The sequence below is a fragment of the Equus quagga genome, chromosome 5 (assembly GCF_021613505.1).
Source record: "Equus quagga isolate Etosha38 chromosome 5, UCLA_HA_Equagga_1.0, whole genome shotgun sequence".
NCBI classification, from domain to species: Eukaryota; Metazoa; Chordata; class Mammalia; order Perissodactyla; family Equidae; genus Equus; species Equus quagga.
The window spans coordinates 132,659,794-132,678,567 of NC_060271.1; positions in this window are offsets into that span (position 1 = coordinate 132,659,794).

Consider the following 18,774-nt stretch of genomic DNA (forward strand, 5'->3'; position numbering starts at 1 on the left):
CCACACGGGAAGTTTGCATTGTGCAGACCTGGAAGTGGTGTATCCCCATCCCATTGGCCTTCTTAAGTCATGTGGTCAGGCTGAGCTGCAAGGGAGGCTGGGAACTTAGGTGACCTGAGGAAGAGCAAACATTTTGATGAGCACTGGAGGGACGTTTTCCACTTAGACACTTGGCGTGGATTATCCATGGCCGATGAAACACTGATTTAGCTTGTTTTCAATTTTATCAGCAGTCAGTTCTTTTTATTGACATCTCTTTTAAATTTTACCTGTATGCAGTTTTCATTCTGGTAGGGAAGTCTGTTAAAATCATAACATCTAACCTAGAAGAAGGATTTTTGTAGAGGGTAGCTTTCAATTAGCCAGTTCTTTCCATGCATCTGAGAAACTAACAAATTTCTAATGTGGAGCAGATCACAGAGAGAATTAAGCAAGATTAAGAATGGGGAAAAAGGTTTCACTACTTCTCTAGAATCCTTTTATATCCAAAGACTCTCAGACTGTCTAGAATCTGCCTGGTTTGGGGGTTTGGTTATAAATATTTATAATATAAACTCTCTGTTGCTATCCATTCTTTAAAGTGTCTTCCTCCTGGAACAGTGGTGACAGTGACTCTCGATTGCTTCTCCTTGTACCTGGCAGATGTGGAGGACCTTGTCCTGCGAGGCTCCTGCCTCCAGTGTGGGGATCGGTAGTTAACGAGAAGCTAAAGTGCCGTTAGTGACCATTCCTACCCAGGAGATACAGCTCCCACCCTTAGAAGTCAATGGAAAAATTAGACTTTACGGTTTTGTTTTTAAAGGAACTCTTCTACAATCTATAACTCTTTTGACCACTTTCCAGTTTTTTCCTATTAGTATTTCATCAATTCTAGGATGCACATTTTTTCAGCTTTTGACTTTTCTGAAATGTCTTACAGTCCATAGCATCAATGGCAGCACTTTTTCCTTGATGTTTCCTAAAGTAACAACACATCCTGCAGTTGCTGGAGTCTTGCTTGGAGGGATGGAGTACAATCTTATCTTAATGCTTGGATGGTCAAGTGGAGTTACATCTTCAACAACAGCCACGGGCTAGGGATGATTCATAGTCAACTGACCTCCCAAATGCAACATTTTATGTTGAATGTTTTATCAGTTATTACTCGTCCTGTATTCATGCTGGATATCTAAAGTATCGTTATGCATTTATTACAATAAAAATAGCTTACATTTATTGAACACTTCAGACCTCTGCATGTGCTAATCAACTTAATCTTCACAAGAGCCTCATGAAGTAATTACTATTATACTCAATTTATAAATGAGAAACTGAGAGACAGGTTAAGTAAATCCCCAAGGGCACACAGCTACTCAGTGGCAGAGGCAGGGTTCAAGGCCCGGCATGTGGCTCCAGAACGCCCCTCGTCTTAGTACATTTTCCTCGTGGTTCTTGAGCCTGTTAGGGATGAGTTAATTCTTACATCTTTCCAAGATACATTCTCAGTTTAGTTTAATTTGCTGCATCATCATCATTGTCTAACTTGTAAAATAGAGTTTAGGGTCTCTCAAAGGGCTGTTTAAGAAAGATAAGTTTTTAAAAATCTATAGCTGTGTGAATTATATTTATAGATAAAATCTTTTCTTTTCAACATCAAACATCTTTGTTCCCACTAGTTATTTTGGAACAATGTTCAATTTTTGTTAAAAATCTATTGACTTTTTTTAACATCATTTATTCCCATTATTATTCATGGTTTGGACCACTACATTAAAGTTTGTACATGATGTGGGAAATATTCATTTTATTCACAGTCTTATTGTGGTATGGCTTTTATATACTTGCCCTTCTATATGTCTATTGTCAGTATTCTGTGTTAGATTATAATCCTAACTACTACGATGTGTGTTTTTCTTTATATTCTATTATTTAACAGTATTAATGCTTAATAAATGTTAATAGATAAGTAATATATGTCTATTTAAAAAATCATTACTGCAGTAGAGTTTTTTTTCAAATGATTCTGGTCACTGTCTCCTAAGGAGAGGGAAGAAAATAGGCAAAACGAAACCCTGTCCTTCACAGCGAGAGCTCGTCACTGAGGCGAGAAACCAACAGACGCATCCACTGCAGTGGATTGAGACGGTGGTTGGGGAACAAGTCAGTGTTATATAATTATCTGCCCAATAATTTGAGTGCTTACTTGAGCCAGACACTTTAGACACACTTCACATGGATTAACTAATTAAATCCTAACACGCCTATAAAGTAAATACTGTTACTATTCCTAGTTTACAGATGAGGAGACTGAGATGCAGAATTCTAACTTTTACATAATAATGCATTAGCTTTTTATAACTCCTCCCTAAAACATTGAGATGATTATTATTATATTCATTTTTGAGCAAACTGAAGCTGTGGGAGTTTGAGACACACCACTCTCAAGGTCACTCAGCTTGTAAACAGAACAAAAACACCAACCCTGGTTTCCTGACTCCAAATCTGATGATTTTTTCACCACACACCACACTGCCTCCTTCCCTTCCCCCAGTCCCATCGCTCTGTCCTACCCGGGTCGGAGGTGCATCTGTGTCCACATTCCACTGCGTGGAAAACGTCGGGGGAGAGCATCACGCACACCTGAGTCTTCACGGCTTCCCTGAGTGAGTGCCGGGTTTCCCACAGCAGCTCTCAGCTCCTCCCCCGTCCTCTTCCCTGAACCATGGCGGCCTCAGTGTGGGGCAGTAAAGGGGTCCAGGTCTGCAGGCCATCCTGGACCTTTAAAGGCTGTGTATCTCAGAATGAATCCTCTGTCTGCCTACACCGTCCTCACTGATGGGATCTCCTGAACATAACCTATAAGAATCATTTAATCTGGTGCTGTGTGTGTGTGCATGCGTGTGCACATGCGCTAACCTTTTACCTTGCCAGAGAGCTGGTTCAATTAAGCCCATCACTGAATTGCTGAGTTGGTTGGTCAATACACAGCAGGTGAAACAACACCGAACTCAGTCACAAGGTTTGAGTTATGGGCCTGGCTCTGTTAGTTATTTACCAGATGGCCATTTGTTTGTCAGCCTTGGTTTCTTCATCTATTAAAATTATGAATGATGGAGGACAGCGGACTTGATAATTAGTATTACTTCCCCAGTGCTTACTATGTGTTAGTCACTTGCAAACATTCGCTCACTAACCTTTGCAAGAATATCGAGAGGCAGTGATTTTTCCTATCTTATAAATCGGGGAACTAAAGCTGAGAGAAGTTAGAAACCTTTCCCAATGTCTCGAAGCTGTCACACGTTAGAGCCCAAAGCTGAACTCAGGTCTGACGCCAAAGCCAATGCATGTTCCCCACTAGGCCTTTCCGCCTCTGCAACGCTGTGTGAACTATTTGCAGACAGGCGGTATTGAAAGGGCAAGCATGGGCAGCTGGAAGGAGAAGAAATCGTGTGTTTACAAGTGAGGAAATTAGAAAGTGGTCATATTATTACCAATACTTTTGTGCTACACAGAATGGTTAACTTTCACGCCCCCTTTAGCTTCATTTTCCCTTTGTCTTAGCTCTTCGTCTATAACAAAGTACCACAGACTGGGTACCTTATAAACGACAGAAATTTATGTCTCAGCTCTGGAGGCTGGAAGTACAAGATCAGGGTGCAGGCACGGTGGGGTTCTGGCGAGAACCCGCCTCTAGGATGCAGGCAGCCGAGCGCTCCTTCCATCCTCACGAGGCAGAGAGCACGCTTGTCACTTTTATAAGGGCGCTCCTCCCACATGAGGGCTCCGCCCCATGGCCTCACCTAATCCTGATTGCCTCCGGCAGGCCACACCTCCTCAGGCCAGCACATTGAGGGGTAGGGTTTCAACATATGAACGGGGGCGGGGGCGGGAGTGGTGCACGGACACAAACGTTCCGTCCATAACAATCTTCTTCCTCTGGATCATCTTCTGGCTTGTAGAACCAGATTTTTGTCTTTAGACTTCGTAAGTGCTAATGTTCACCAGGAGTTGACACTGCCTCCCGCCTTCCTGCCGCTCAGGCCCCGCTGACTGCTCACCCCCTGCAATGCTGGTGCCACCTCGCTGCAGCTGGGAGCCCCGGGCCCGCGCGCCTGCACTCGAGGTGGGAGTCAGCCTTTCTGTCCAGGCCAGCGGCTCCACCTGCCGCCTCTAGACGTCTGGCAGAGCACAGGAAGACCGTGTGGTCACAGGATGTGGGCTCCAGCCAGGCATCTTTAACCTTAGGCCAAGAAAATGGCTCATCCCAGCCCCGCTCACCAATCAGAATCCCTCTCGTAGGTGAATCCCTATCACTGGAAACAAGGCGATCTTTCCTCCAGGACCTGGAGGCACTATTTGGACTTCAAAGCAGCCAATGTGTCTTCCAGAACTCAATCTCCAGTCTCTCTCCCCGCTGGAGGATGGGAGGTGGGGCTGAAAATTCCAAGTTTCTAACCTCGGCTTGGTCTTTCTGGTGACCAGCCCTATCCTGAAGCTATCCAGGAGCCCACCGCGAATCACCCATCAGAACAAAAGATGCTCCTATCACCCAGGAAATTCCCAGGGATTTAGGAGCCCTGTGTCAGGAACCTGGCTCAAAGAACAAATGTATTTCTCACTATGCCACAATACTGAAACAAACGTCAGTGTAACCACAGCAAGGTTAAAAAATAGAAACTGCCAATATCTTAGAAGACTCTTGTGCGTCTCTTCTGGAAGCACCCCAAAGGTGCCACTCCCTTGGCTTTGTGATAATCATCTCTCTGCTTACCTTATGGTTTACCACTGATGTATATGTGTCCTTGGGCGATTTTGCCTGGTTTTGATCTCAAATAAGATCATACTGTTAGTATTTATACTTGACTTGCTTCTTTCATTAAGCAGCTTGTGAAGTTTATCCCTGTTGATATACATAGTTGTGACTCATTAATTTTCACTGAAGAATAGTATTCTATTATGTAAATATTTATAACTTATCTATTTTATTGGATATTGTGTTGCTTCCAATTTTTATTTCAATGTCTGATGAATGTGTTACATGTCTGAGTGTACATGTGCAAGAGTTTGGACTTTTTCTGTACAAACTTCTGAGTTTGAGTTATTTTTTAAAAACATATATTTTTGTAATAAAAAGAAAAACCTCTTTCAGGTTTACTATATCTCTAACCCTCCCTGGGGTTAGTCTATGTCTAGTGTGTGACAGTCATGAAAGCTTGACAAAGGTCTTAGGAGCTGAGAGTGAGTGACTGCTCTGAGTGATAGCACAGAGATTGCCCCTTGGAAACAGACTAAATTGGGACCTTTCATTCTGGAATGATGCAAGGAGAAACCAGGGTGATCCAAGGCGCTGATGTTGGGCGATGGGTGTGGCAAGGAGAACACACTCTCAGACCTCCCCTTCCTCCAGCACCAGCTGAGCATTTCCACCCAGATGTCAGCCGTCACCTCACGTGCAGCTTGTCTAAAACAGAACTCAAAACCATCCTCCAAACCAACTCTCTCTGCTGTGTTTTCCTTCTTGTCGTTGGTGCCATAATCATCTCCGTTACTCAGGCTCAGAAATTGAGTTATCTTTGCTTCCTCTGTCTCCCATTCCCTCATCCCAGCAGTCAGTAAGCTCTTAGCTCTTCTCTGTAGTGTCTCTCCAGACCAGCCCTTTAGGGTCCCTCCACCTGAATCTAGCCACACCACCACCTGCCTCCCACCTCTTCATTCCAGTCTGCACACAAAGGCTGATGGAGCCTCTGAAAATGCAGAGTTCATCATTTCCTGCTCCATAGAGGTGATGACTCTCCCATCACTCAAAGTGTCCAATTCTTCGATGGATGTTCAAGGCCATTCAAAGTATGGCCCCAGTTGACTCCTGTGCAAATCAATTTCTAAGCCTAAAGTTGTCCTCTTACCTAGTATTTCCTGGATATTACAAAGATCTTCAGGAAACTAAATTCACAGATGGTCCTTATTTTTGTGAGTTTGTCCTCACTTCCTCCTATGCCCAGGTACATGCTCCTGTCTTCGTCTCCTGCCGAAATGCTGTACCTTCTTGGTACAATATCTTCTACTGATTGAAATGCAGGGGCTGGCCCCGTGGCCAAGTGGTTAAGTTCACGTGCTCCACTTTGGTGGCCCAGGGTTTTGCTGGTTTGGATCCTGGGCACAGACGTGGCACCACTCATCAAGCCATGCTGAGGCGGCGTCCCACACAGCACAACCCGAAGGACCTACAACTAGAATATGCAACTATGTACGAGGGGGCTTTGGGGAGAAGAAGAGGAAGAGGGAGGGGGAGGGGGAGGGGGGAGGGGAGAAGACGAGGAAGGAGAAGAGAAAAGAAATGCAGTTGTCTGGGGTATCCTCTAAAGCTTAGAGAGTTATCACAACCCAAAGGAGTGTCCATTTGTGCCCTCAAGCATGCGGCCGCCACCGTATGCCAGGCACTGGGCCAGGGGTCAAAACGGAACTTGGTGTATAGCAACTTAGAATTTATTACTGAAAAAGCTTCAATAAGTGGAAAAATAATTGAATCTCACAAATTCTAAATAAATTTAAGGAATTCTTAAGTGATTAAGAATATCACTGTATAACTTATGCAAACAGAAGAGTCCTAAGCTTAGCAATGTACAGAAGCATAAAGGTCTCCAAAGAGACCTTACAAGAGTCAAGTCTAACACTCTTACTTTGTAAAGTAAAAAATCAGACTCAAATTGTGACATATTGCAACTTGTTTTGACTTGCAGCAGCATTAATCTCAACGCTATCTAAATTCATCTTCTTCTAGCAGCCTTGAAAAATAGAAGACTGCATTATTACGCATTGGCTTAAAAGAAACTGACCACTATTGGAGCAAAGAATATCAAAGTTTAAGTGAAGTCAAGTTTTCATGTAAAATGTACATACATAAAAAAGGATTCGTTTGGAATGAAGTGACATCAAAAGTGAGAGTGGGGCCTTGAAAATTAAACCACATCCAGGAGATATCGTTGGCCATCCAAGCAGACAGTCAGCGACTTACGTGATCACGAGAAAGGCATGAGCTGGGAGTCCAGCAATGTGACAAGTCCTAGGAGGGGAGGCCACGTTGGAGAGTGAATCGTGTATTCTGAAGGACAACTTGAACACAAGGTAAGACTTTAAAGTCTGTACCATGAAGCTGAGTGACAGGTGGAGAAATCAAAGCATTTGTTCTTGTTTTTCCAAGGAAACTGGACAAAAATAGCATGGATTTGAGGAAAATAGTAATGGGTGATGAAAGGTGGTATTTTCCCTGTGACCCATAAACAAAGTGTCAAAGTTTACACTGGAAAAATTACAACATTCCCCATGTCCCCAGAAGCACACATGTCAAAATCACACAGAAAGAGCTTGTTGCTTTGTACGTCTGCCACCTGCGGGCTCGTTCATCCCCGGATGTCAGAAGTCCGTCCATCTCGGCAGGCACACGGGCTGAAAGTCCACAGGATGCTTCCTGAGGCCAAGAGTTGAGTGGGGTCGCTGCCCTCGCCACATCCAGGACCCAGTAGAAAGGTGGCTGTCTGAGAACCAGTTTCTGACCACAGCCTGTGACTGGATTTATCACTTGGTTCAGCCTTTCCCTAGGGGTGTTCCGTGGAAGACCGGTTATGTAAGGTTGTGAGCAGGTGTGACACAAAAAACTGGATTTGCAGTCCCCAGTGAGTTTAGAAAATCTGATCAAGTAGGTTTCTTTGTTACATAATTTATTAGAACTTTCAACGTATATTTTGAAACTCCAAGAAGAGAAAGTGGTATGTAATCTCTTCCACATATATCCTGCCCCGAACCCTCTGCCCCTGAGCGATGTGTGGGACAGTGCGCCATAGAACATCCTGGAAAGGGCCTTGCTTCATTAAGGCCTTTCCTCCAAATGGCTTTTGGAGATTTCAATAAAACAAATCCATTGTTGAGAATATTAAAAAAAACTGTGACATTCCTGTTTAAATAATTTCCAGAAGAGGAGAGCCACCCAAGCCTGCTCTTTTAGAGTATAGACCCTTGTTTGGGTAAGTCTGTGCCTGCACTTTCTTGTTACTTCAGTACCAGTTAAGGAGGCGAGAATGATCACATGCATCTCTTTCCTCACCTGTCAACCTGCAAGGACAAAGAACACAGGGAGATGGCACCAGGTGAGAGGGCCCGACAAATACTGTAGTCTGGAAAGCAGAGGGAGGCGTGGTAAGTGACTTAGAGAAAAAAGCTGTGTCCTGGATGCTTGCCCAGGGCAACCTAAAGAGAAGAGAGTTGATGCCTAGGGTTTCAAAGGCCCTCAAAGGCCCTGGAAGCCTGGACACAGCTCCTCGAGGCAGAGGTGAAGGTGGGATGAAAAATGGAAGGTTGGCTGAAAGTCTTCCTGTGGCCATCTAAAGTCCCTCCTCCTGCTTTTGTCACCCAGAACATCTTCTGGGGAACTCTTCAAGCCAAGTGACTTCCAATTCTTTGCCACCAACAACATGGAAGCCAGATGTAACCAAGTTGTCATGGGATAGAATACTAAAAATAAAGTTTGATAATGAATTGCTATGCAATTTCTAGCATATAACTTGGAAGAAGTTGAAAGAATCAATGACTGCTCTATCAAAACTGCTTCCCCTTCCAACTGCTTCTTTATGTGAGCGAGGTTTCTTGGCTCTTAAGTCTATACAAATAAAAATACAGGGATTAAAATTCATGCTGAACTCGGGCTCACTCTGTACAAAAGTAATATCCATGGACACATAAAATAACTGAAAAATGGTCTTACCCATCTCATTAAAAGGATTATTTCCTGTAAAATATTACCCTAATGTTTATAAAAATTTTTAAGTGTTGAAGAATGATTTGTGATAAACAAAAACATTTATAATTTCAATATATATACTCTTTTTGCAGAAAGGCATAATAAGGTGATAAGTAAACGATTTTCAAGTGCAAACACATATTCCATTACAATAAAATTTTGTGAGGGAGGCGGAACAGAAGCACTGGTTCAGGGAGAAAAAGAAACAACATGGAATTTTTGACTCCTAAAGAAAAGCGGTTCTTGTGTCTTAAACATGGGTGATCATGGCCGTCAAATTGTGCTGACATTCCAGGGGATGCACGTTAGAGAATAATATAATGGTTTTGTGTGAAAATTTATTTTGCATTTAAACTTATAACAAAAATTTTGGATGGCAACTTAAAAACGTGTGAGCAAATATATATTTCAAAATCCTTTAAGGAGATTACACAAAAATATTTGAAGATTATAATTCTTAAACTGTGTGAGGTCTTACCTTTTCAGACCATGTTCAGGTTATTAACTGCTGTGTAAGAGATCAACCCAAAGTGAATGGCTCAAACAACAATTATATATGTTTTTTATAGATATTTTTCTTACAGTTCTGAGGTTGATGGGGCTCAGCCAGACATTCTCGCTCAGGGTCTTTCAGCCAGTTGTGGTCAGATGGTGGTGGGGGCCAGAGCCTCTCAAAGTCTTTCTCACTCACGTGTCTGGTGAGTGACGTGGTGTCAGATGGGATGGCAGCTGTTGGTGGCAACCCCTACACTTGGTCTTTCACTGCGGCTTGGGCTTCCTCACCAAATGGCAGCTACATACCAAGGGGAAATGGCCTGAGATTGAGAGAGAGAGACAGAGAGAGAACCAGGCAGAAGTCTATCACCTCTTATGAGCCAGCCTTGGAATTCACAGAGCATCACTTCCGTTGCATTCACAAAGTCCAGCTGAGGTTCAAGGGCAGGAGACAGACTCCACCTCTTCTTGCCGGAGGGGCAAGGTTCTAGAAGAGCATGTGAGACCAGAAATATTTTTGCAGCCATTTTTGGAAAATACACACTGCTACAGGTCACTACAGGGATAAGGAAGACAAATATGTACTTGCCCCTGATTCCATGCTGGCAGGAAACAGAGGGAAAAGTAGCTCTGCTCCATGCCGGCTGCATCCCGGTCTGATTTTAGAGAACTGTTCATCTTCCAGAGCAGGAGAAGAGTTTCAGATAGCAGGATGGAGCTGAAAGGATCCTTTACTTTGCTGCTGGTGAGACCCAGGGCTGGTTGGAGCAGCTGCCTGCCCACACCTCCCGGCAGCGGCGGCCCCACGCAGAAGGCACTTGCAGCCGCTGCTCTTCCCAGGGCGTCGTCAGCTCTGTGCTCCACGCGGCTCCCGTGAGGTTAGCACAGGGCAGGAAACCGTCTCGGCTGACAATATTTGAAATCAAGTAGACGTCTTCCCTCAAGACCGAAGCCTTCCATGTACTTCTGGTCTGTAATTGCCTCCATCTTTTTTCCCCGGAATGACTTTCACTTAGCTGGAAAATGTCAGTTAAAATTTACACCCTTACTATAGTGAAAAAGATGTAAAAAATAGAAATAGCTTTCTTTTCAGACACTGTCACCATCTCTCTCTTGCATATGGCTTCCAGGAGGTTTTTTTTTCCTTCTATTTCACTGATGACTTGGCTATGGAATCTCAGAAAACTTGGGTTCTTGCCTATAACCAAGAATGTAAAGGCCTTACACGGAAAATGTTGAAGCGCATAAAAATCTTCAATATATACCATTTTCAGATTGCATATCAACAGAAGATTTAGGATTCAAGTCCCTCGTCCTTGTCTATCTAGATGCCACACAAAAGCTACCACCTTCCTATGCATACATGTGTGGAAACGGCCTAAGGGCCACTTGCAACATTTCCAGAACTTTGGGCCTTTTATTCACTCCAATCAATCACTTGGACTTGAAAGCTGTCACTTTCAGCGGTGAGAATGGAGAACACTATCACTTGTGTATAATGTGTTTCTGGTAATTAAAATACTTTGCCCTAGACAAGCTGGGCGCGGGGGAGGAAGAACTCCTGAATTTTATCCTCGGCTGTTCCACCTCACCATTCCATCTATTATTCGAATAATCATTTCAAGTCCAAAATATTTAATAGTGTGCTTTTCTATCTATCGATCTATCTATCTATCATCTATTATCTATATCTATCCATCTATCTATCTATCTAATCCTTCAGATATGCCAAAATTGTCCTTGCCATCGTAAAAATGGAAATATTATCTACCTCAGTTCAAGGTTCCGCTTACAGCCTTGTATTTAGTCAGCTGGGAGCAACATTTGGGAAAAATAAAATGATCTAATGAGTTGTGATGTTCTATGATGTGTAGTTACTTAATATGCTATTTTTTCTTGGGTTAAGAAAACCAAGTCAATTGTGGTCTAGTTACTAAGTGTGAAATATACTGGCTATAACTAAAAAAGACATATAGAAACCATTGACATCTAGACATCTCAGCAGCTGGAGGAAATGCCAGCATAATTCCTAAATTGAGAGTTTTAGTGACAAAGCAAGATAAGCCTGGAGGAGTTACACAGCCCAAATTATCCCTGCCATTTCCACCAAATGTTTCCGAAGAGCTTCGAAAATGGCGCCCGCCGTAGGAAGTCAGCCATCCGTACTTGTAGGACCCAGGGATTACAGCTCCTGCTCAGATTATAGGGTCTTTTGATTTTCATCAGCAGCAAGGGAATCAGGACATCCAGGCCGGCTCTGATCCCACCCCACCCCACAACCCAAAGACCTTGTGTAGCCACCCTTCAAGATGGCCCCAGCAATCCCCATCTGCTGGGCTTCACACCCCACGCCCTTGTGGTCCCCTCCCATTGTACCAGCCTTGGTTTGTGTGACCACCTTCTGAGATTAGGTTATAAAAGACTGCACCTTTTGTCTTGAATATTCTCTCTCTGCCTCACTCTGGGGGAAGCCAGCTGCCGTGTTGTGAGCAGCCCCATAGAGAGACCCATGCGTCACGGAATTTAAGACCTTTGGCCAATGGCTAGTGAGGAACAGAGGCCCACCAGCGCCACGTGAGTGAGTCTGGAAGCCAGTTCTCCAGTGTACTCAAACCTTGAGGTCAGAGACCCTGAGCCTGTACCACCCAACCAAGCCACTCCCAACTCCTGCCCCTCAGAAACCGTGCAAGGTAATAAAGCTTTGTTGCCTTAAGCTATGAAGTTTTGGGACACGTTATCTGCAGCCATATAGAACTAGTATATAATTAAAATTCTGTTTTAAATCCAAGAGTTGGTGAGCTGTGGAGTTCCTCCTCTGAGCAGTATGGGTTTCCCATCACACAGCAGAGGCTAAGGGGTTGGAGAGCCTAGCGTACCAGTCAGTGCCCAGGCAGGAAGCTTAACAAAGAGAAGAGAACTGTTAACTAGGTGTAAAGCGTTAACTAGGTAACTGAAAAAGCAAAGGAACTCTGAGGTCTCACGGAGGTGGTGACTGAAGGAACCCCTGGGCTGAGGCACAAAGGAAAAGGCTGGAATTATTAACACTCAGAACCTTTGGGCGGGGGAGGTGGGGGGTGTTGGGGGGGGCTCTGCAGGCCTTCTGAGGAGGGGGTGCCCCTCACTGGTGGGGGGTCTCTGAGCTGGAGGAGGGTCGCCTGGGCCTGGGACCCAGATGTTATGAAGGGTGGGAGGGGGAGCAGTTAGGCTGGCTCTTGGGGAGTTGCAAAGACGGTAACCTGGATCCAGGTGTTGCCACAGGAAGGTGGGGGGTGAAGAGGGCTGGCGTGGGGCTTCCGGGATACTCCAGAAAGCCCCCAGGTACGGGCAGCTCCTGCACTTTCCAGTGACCTCTCTCACCCCCTACTGGCCATGCTAACCCAGGGTCCCCAGCCTGCAGAGCCCCCATAAAGTTGAGGATGACGGCTGGGCTTGGAGCAGAGCGGCAATAACTCCATACCTGGCCCACCTTGCAGCCCCACTCACCTTTCCCTGCTTTATTTCTCCTCATAGCACTTTCCACCCTCATATGCGATATGACTTACTGGTTTACAGCCCGTCCCTCAGTGCCGGAAGGCAGGCTCCGCCAGGGCAGCGGTCCTTGTCTGTTTGCTTTGCTCGGTCTGCAGTACATCCTAGGACAATGGCTGGCACATAGTAGGCATCCAATAAATGCTAGTGGAATAAACATATCAATAAATAAGTCTAACCCCATTGACACATCAGAGATTGTTCCCTGGAAAGAAGTGTCTCCTTGTTTCAGCAGGAGCCGCTTACCGGGTTGGAGCGTTTGTTCTCGTAGACAATAGCGTATCCGATGAAAGCAGTCAGTGGAACACGTCCCTCTATGTGATCGCTTGTCTCGAGGTGCTTGGGAATTGCTTCTTCATCAAATGGGGTCTGCAGGGGAAGGACTCAAGGGGATACGTGTGTTTGGGGATGATTCTCAGAAATCAGTAGCTACAAAACCAGGGCTTGACAAACTTGCCCCGAAATTTCTTTCCTAGTCAAGACATTTTTAAATTAGATTGACTCATCCAGTTCGGATTAAATTTAAATTTGAGATTTTTTTTGCTCCTTTAAATATTTTACTTTAGGGGATTAGAATTTCAGTTGACATTTTTTATGAGTATTTTTTCCCCTGGTAGACTTTGGCAAAATCTGGTAAAATTAGAACATTAAGAATGGCCTTTCCTTTTTCCTTGCTTGCAGTGCGTCTGTAGGACTTTTTGAGACACAGAAAGTTTGAAGGAATGTGTGAGTTTTTAGGAACTTTCTTCCAAAACCGATGAAACTTATTTAGAAGACTCTATTTGTAAAATAAAATTTACAGCATTATCTCTAGGTGGAAAATTATTTAAAACTAAGACCATATTCTAACAGGATGGCATAGTCATCTACACGGAAATAGACATACTGTTCTCTTCTGTTTATGACAGCGGCGAGAAGAGGAAAGGACGGAGGGCATTTCTAGGCCTTGAGGCTTTTCTTTGCTGCCAAGTGGTGAGGCTGGCAGCAGGTGTCCTCGTGCACACAGGCCACGAATCTCCCAGCCGGGGCGAAGGCAGCTGAGCCAGGTAAGGAAGGAGAGTTCATCTGCTCAATAGTTCAAGGTAAATCTTGTGGGAGAGAACAAGGGTGGCAAGCACATGGCGGGAGGCTAGAACCTTTGGAGAGAGCTTCTGGGAAAGTCTGGATGCCAGAGTGGACATAGCATTGCTTTTCTCTAACTAATTTATCATGAATATTTCCAAATGAAAAGAACAGCCATGTGCCCATCACTCCACTGTGACACTAGCAGCATTTTTCTGCCCCTGGGACATCTGTCCTGACCCCCTTTTTCTTCTGGATTATTTTAAAGCAAATATAAACATCTTGTCACTTCATCGGTGAATACATCTGTGTACATCTTAAAACCAGGGTCATTTTCTTATATAAGATAATATCAGTTTCACATCCAACAAAAGTAATTCTTTAATATCATCTGATGCCCCGTCCTCATTCAAATTTCTCCAACTGTCTAAAACAATTGCCCTTCAGAGTTTAGGAATCCAAACACGGCCCATTCATTGTCTTCGGCTGTTACATTTCTTACGTCTCTGTAAGTTGTCTTTATCAAGAACAACTCTCCCTTCATCTCCACCCTACCTTTAATGCCACTGACATGTTGACAGAGCTGGGTGGGTTGTCCTATAAGAAGTCCCCATGAACTTGTCTGCTGTCTCTGTGTGGTGTCATTTCACTTGTTCTCCCCTGTTTCCCAGAGACAAGAAGTTAGATCTAAAGGCTTTATGTTTTTTCAATTTTTTCATTTTCATTTTTTTTTTTTTTTTTGCTGAGGAAGAGTGCCCCTGAGCTAACATCTTTGCCAATCTTCCTCTATTTTGTATGTGGAACACTGTGACAGCATAGCTTGGTGAGCAGCAGTGTGTAGTTCCACGCCTGGGATCCAAACCTGCAAACCCTGGGCTGCCAAAGCCGAGGGCTCAAACTTAACCAGTACACCACCAGACTGGCTCCTAAATTGGCCGAGTGGTGAAGTTCACGTGCTCTGCTTTGGCAGCCCAGGGTTTTGCTGGTTCGGATCCTGGGTGTGGACATGGCACCGCTCATCAAACCATGCTGAGGCGGCATCCCACATGCCACAACTAGAAGGACCCACAGCTAAAATATACAACTATGTACCGGGGGGATTTGGGGAGAAAAAGCAATTAAAAAATTTTTTTCCCTAAAAGTACTTCATGAGTGATGCTGTGTACTTCACCAACTGTAACACGCCAGGAGGCAGCTGGAGCTGTCCGGTTGGTTATCTGGCGTTTTAGTGACTGATCCATAGGTTCAGGTAACCGTTTCCTGATAAACAGCCTGGTGGACTCATTAGAAAACTCCCATCAACCTTCACCTTAGTGGCGCTGCTGAACATGGGCGACCATTGCAGGGCTGGTCCCTCCCTGCATCACCACGTTGCAGTCCCTACATTCGCTGTGACAGTCACCATGACAGTAGGGACTGCAAGATGGTGGTTTTCCGATTTTGTGTTTCTCTCATGTTTATCTGCAATATAGCTAGCTCATACTGGAAAGGCAGGATAAATGCCTTACTATTTCCCTTTGATTATCCACTTTTAGAATGAGTTGGTGTCCTAGAAACCTCCACTGGGATCCAAAGAGTTTAAATTGTATTTTTGCCTGCCCTTTATTTTTATTTTTGCTTCCTGTCCTGGACTAGGAACCAGCCATTTCTCCAAGGAACTCTGGGTACTTGCAGTGGTTAACGGTATCGGAGAACACAAACTGGTCCGAGGCGTGTGCAGGATTGCCAATTCGCCATTGCTTCCAAGCATTTTCAGTGGGAAGCTAGAAAGACTTTTTTTAAAAGATGAAAATGAGTTTAAATTGATATTTTCAGTTCAAATATAAGATTTCTGGGCTATTACTTCTTTAACTTTATACTTACATCAGTTCTCTCACACTGAAAATCTTGGTGCCTAATAACATTAATATAATTACTTCTTTGCTTATCTTACAATATATAAATAGTTTTAAAATAACAATATCAATTTTATTACTCACAATACGACACCTAAATGAAGTTTATGGTTTTTTTGCGGTTATTTTGTCCTTAGAACATATCCACCAGGAATGCACAGTAGAACTACTCTGTTTTAAAGTTAGTTGGCATAATTCCTTTCACCAACTTGAGATACAATGAAATCCATTTGTTTCATTATTTTTTAAAATTTATAAATTACATGTACATACCCCCAAGTCAAAACTATATAATAAGATACATTTAGAAACATCACATTTCCATCACAGTCTCCACCTTGTTCCATCCCTCCCCCCTCGATGACCATTTTAATTGATTTTTTGTTTATCCTCCCAGTTTATTTCTCTGCAAATATAAACAAATATGAATCTATATGTGCGTATCATACTTTCCTTCCGACGGGAAAGCTAGCTTGCTACGTACACTGCTCTGCATCATGCTCTCTTCGCTCGACACGACATCCTGGAAGGCCCACCTTAGTGTATAAAGCTCTTCCTCTTGATAGCACATCCTTATGGATGTGTTGTAGATTTTCCAACCAGCCCCCTCCTGATGGACATTTGGGTTGTTTCCAGTCATTTGCTATTAAAAATAATGCCAGATCTATTAACTTGGAGCATATATTATTTCATATTTTTGCAAGTGTAACTTTGGGATAGATTCCTAGCATGTAATTTTGCTAGATATCATCCAATTCCTCTGCATAGGGGTCATACCATTTTATCATGAACAATAGACAAGACTGTTTTCCCTACAGTCTTGTCAACAGACAATATTGTCGCTCTTAGACTTTTGTCCCTCTGGTGAGTGAGAACTGGATCTCATGTTGTTTCCATTTGCACTTACCTTGTCACGAATGAAACTGACCTTCTTTTTGTATGTTTAAAGGCCATTGTATGACTTCATCTGTGAACTCTGTCTTGTGTGGTGGACTTTTCTTCTCAATTTTTAGGACGTATGTGTGTGTGGCCTGGTAGCTTGCCTAGTGGCTGGTCTAACATTTAGACACCTCTGACATTCAAGGTTAAGTTGCTTGCTCACTGTGACGTCCTCCCCTCCATTGCCACACCCTTCAGTAAAGTCTGCTGGATGAGTTGACCGTCTCATTATATCCTCTGTGTATCTACCTCGATTTCACATTTGTGATCTCTTTATTTCTCTGTGCTGTCTTCTGGGTTATTTCCTCAGATCCATCTCCCAGTTCACTAATTTTCTCTCTAGTAGCCTGAAAAAAATTTTTTTTATTGTGGTAAAATATACATAACATAAAATTTACCATCTTAACTATCTTTAAGCGTGTAGTTCAGTGTATTAAGTACGTTCCTATTGTTGCGCAACCACCACCACCATCCGTCTTCAGAACTCTTTTCATCTCGCAAAACTGAAACTTTATACCCATTAAACAATAACGCCCCTTCTCCCCTCCCCTCAGCCCCTAGCACTCACCTTTCTACTTTCTGTCTATATGATTTCGACTACTCTAAGTACCGCATATAATCATAATCATATTGCACTTGTCTTTTTGTGTCTGGCTTATTTCACTTAGCATAATGTCCTCAAGCTTCACCCATGTTATAGCATATATCAGAATTTCCTTTCTTCTTAAAGCTGAATAATATTCCATTGTGTGTATAGACCACTTTTTGCTTCTCCATTCATCTGTTGATTGACACTTGGGCTACTTCCATGATGGACACTTGGTTTGCTTCCACCTTTTAGCTACCGTGAATAACGCTCCTATGAATATGGGCATATAAATATCTCTTTGAGACCTAATTCAATTCTTTTGGGTATATAACCAGGAGTGGAATTGCTGGAACATATGGTAATTCTACTTTTTAATTTTTTGAGGACCTGCCATACTATTTTCCATAGCGGCTGTATCATTTTACATTCTCACTAATAGTGTACAAGGGTTCTAACATCTCCACATCCTCACCAAGACTTATTGCTTTCTGGGTTTTTTTTGATAGTAGCAATCTTAATGGATGTGAAGTGATATCTCACTGTGGTTTTGAATTGCCTTTCCCTAATGACTAGTGATGTTGAGCATCTTTTCATGTGCTTATTTGCCATTCATATATCTTCTTTGGAGAAATGTCCATTCAAGTCTTTTGCCCATTTTTGAATCAGGTTTTTTTGTTGTTGCTGTTATTAGGAGTCTTCTGTATATTTTGGATCTTAATCCCTTAACAGATATATGATTTGCAAATATATTCTCCCATTCCATAGGTTGCCTTTTCACTCTGTTGATAGTGTCCACTGACGCACAAAGTTTTCAACTGTCATGAAATCCAATATGTCTATTTTTATTTTTGTTGCTTGTGGCTTTGGTGTCATATCCAAGAAATTATTGCCAAATCAAATGTCATGACGCTTATGCCATATGTTTTCTTCTAAGAGTTTTGTAGTTTTATCTGTTACATTTAGGTCTTTGATGTATTTTGAGTTAATTTTTGTATATGGTGTTAGGTAAGGGTCCAACTTCATTCTTTCCCATATGGATATCCAATTTTCCCAGCACCATATACTGAAAAGACTATTCTTTCTCTATCGAATGCTCTTGGCATCCTTGTTGGAAATCATTTGGCCATCTATGGGAGGGTTTGCTTCTGGATTCTCTAATCTATTCCATTGCTCAATATGCTAGTACTGCACTATCTGATTACCGTAGCTTTAGAGTAAGTTTTGAAATCGGGAAGTCTGAGTCCTCCAACGTTGCTCTTTTTCAAGATTGTTTTAGCTATTCGGGCTCCCTTAAGATTCCATATGGATTTTGGGATAGATTTTTTTATTTCTGCAAAAAATATCATTGGGATTTTGACAGGATTGCCTTGAATCTGTAGATCGCTTTGGTGGTACTGACATTTTAATAATAAGTTCTCAAATTCATGAACATGGGATGTCTTTCCATTTGTCTTCTTTAATTTCTTCCAGCAATGTTTTCTTAGTTTCCACTGTAC